Source organism: Rhagoletis zephyria, unplaced genomic scaffold (genome assembly GCF_001687245.7).
Source record: "Rhagoletis zephyria isolate East Lansing unplaced genomic scaffold, Rhagoletis_zephyria_1.1 Rzeph_scaffold_06546, whole genome shotgun sequence".
Lineage (NCBI taxonomy): Eukaryota > Metazoa > Arthropoda > Insecta > Diptera > Tephritidae > Rhagoletis > Rhagoletis zephyria.
The window spans coordinates 9,745-12,180 of NW_016163629.1; positions in this window are offsets into that span (position 1 = coordinate 9,745).

Consider the following 2,436-nt stretch of genomic DNA (forward strand, 5'->3'; position numbering starts at 1 on the left):
TATGTTTCTCCATTTATTTTTTAAAATTCCAAAAGCTGCTTCAACAACTATTCTTCCTCTACTATGCGCAACGTTGAACCTGGCTTGATTTGATGTCAGAGGTTCTGTGAATGGGGTGATAACTGCCACCGGAAAGTTTGGCATGGGTATCATTTATCACCGAATAAGAATTGGCCCCGGGGAGGATAGTCTCCCCTAGCATATAAGGGGCTATTCACAAACACTCGTGTATCGTGTACAGATCCTGGGTAGCCAATGAAAACATCTGTAAATTTATAATCGCTGTCCACAACCGCCTGCGCCTGGATAGAATAGAACCTTTTATGATTGATGTATTCATCGTGTTTGTTGACATGACATTTTATGCGAATATGTGTGCCATCAATCGCTCCAACAAAATTACGAAACGCGTTTGATTTTGTTTTTTGGCAGAATTTATCAGCAACCCTTTCATTTTCTTCTGCAGTGCCATGCCGTATTAAACCACGCATTGCAATAATTTCTTTCAAGGTTTTGTGAATAACGTTTCGCGCAGTGAAACGGCTTATGCCTAAAAATCCAGCAACTACTCCATAGCTGCATCCACATGCCATCCAATACAAAATGCAAATGACTTCGTACTCCACTGACCATCCGTGGCGCTTTTTGGGAATGTGAGTTACAATTTTTCGAAACGAAGCAGAGGACAACCTAAGATGCATTTTTGTAGTCTTGTTATCGCCGTTCATAATGCTGCTTAGGGCCGTTTGCACCATGTCTAGTTAATTCTAACTCCCAGTTAAACATCTTTATCGACGTTATCGACACCCATCATATAACATGTGATCGATAAAGCAGTTAACGTGCTTAACTGAAGGATGTACCTCCAGTTAGCGTTAACTAGACATGGTGCAAACGGCCCTTAGTATTTTGGAATAAACGTCTGGTTGCATGTACATAATACCCTAAAACGACATATGTTTTTATTGGAAACAATTGTACACGGTTTTAAACATTTTTGTGAACACACTTACCAGACGGTTTTGACGTGTTTTTATTTCTAATATTACTGCTAAAAGATCTAATAAATGCATGGATTTCAGTTCCAGAAGAATTGAAATCATCAAAGGCAAATATTTTCTATATAATTGCTGCATTTTATAAATCGCAAACTCGATAGTCTTCTTGTGCATCAAAGCAACTGTCAAAAATTTCCAGCAGTAAAAAGTTACGAATTGGCACAGCAGAAATGTAAAATTTTCTCACCATAGTAAAACGTTTTTCCACCATAGAACTTTTCTATCAATTGGCACAGGCCCTAAGAAGTACCGCGGTGAAAATTTAAATTCGCCATCAACACCACCTTGTATAAATTCACCTTGCTTCCATGCATCGAAAAATTACCACTCGATGCACGGTTGCCACTTCTTATAAAAATATACAAGCAACATGCACCACACCTAGAACAAAATGACTTTATGGGCCAGTTTTTCAGTGCCAGTTTAAACTTAGTTTAAGTAAACTGAGTTTAAATTGAACAGTTGGCTTACATTTCATTGGCTAATCTTAGTTTAAACCAGCCAGATCGGGCGTTTAAACTGAGTTTACTGGCCCTATGGGAGGTGTAGAGGGGGTCGTACACATCACAAAACTGAACCTGAAAATCAAACGATTTACAAACACATTTACAACTTTTTAGTCATCTCACCTTAACACTTACAAATTTTTTGTTTCAACTGTCAACAAAATTTCCCTTTGTTAGAGCTGCGTACCCGATAGGAATTCGTACTCTAATAAGAATTCTATGCGTTAGAGCGAGCAAGTTAGGAACATCGAAGTTTTGATGACAGTATACATACCGTGAATAAATGTCACTTTGCGAAAATTTTGAAGGTAAGAATACATATTTAACAATTTTATTTGATTATATCCCTATAAGTATTTCAGCCTATGTGACTTTTTTTAATTTTCTGTCCACTGTTTCTGTAGATTATGACCATATAATTCTGGTGGTGATTTTAATGTGAACCTGTTATGTCCTGATTCTACAAGTGCTCGTTTAATAGATGACATCTCCTGTGTTGGGTTGTTTATGGTTAATTTGTCGGTGCCCACAAGATATGGCAGCAATTGCTGCTCCAGCTTATTAGATTACTTTGCTGTATCTGATCCTTCTATTGTTTTGAAATTTGATCAAATATCTTTTATATCTGATCATTACTTGATATTTTGTTCTTTTGACGTTAAGCTTGAGCACTATGACGACAATACCTATGTATTTAACTTCTTTGACTACCGTTCCTTAGATATCAACAACCTTTTCAGTAGCCTCTTGCAGATCAATTGGTCCGATTGCTGGGGTCTCAGCACGGTCAATGAGAAGCTCCGTTTCCTGAACAAAAATATATTAAATTCGCTCCTCACTCATGTCCCTACCCGAACCTGTGACAGGTCTTC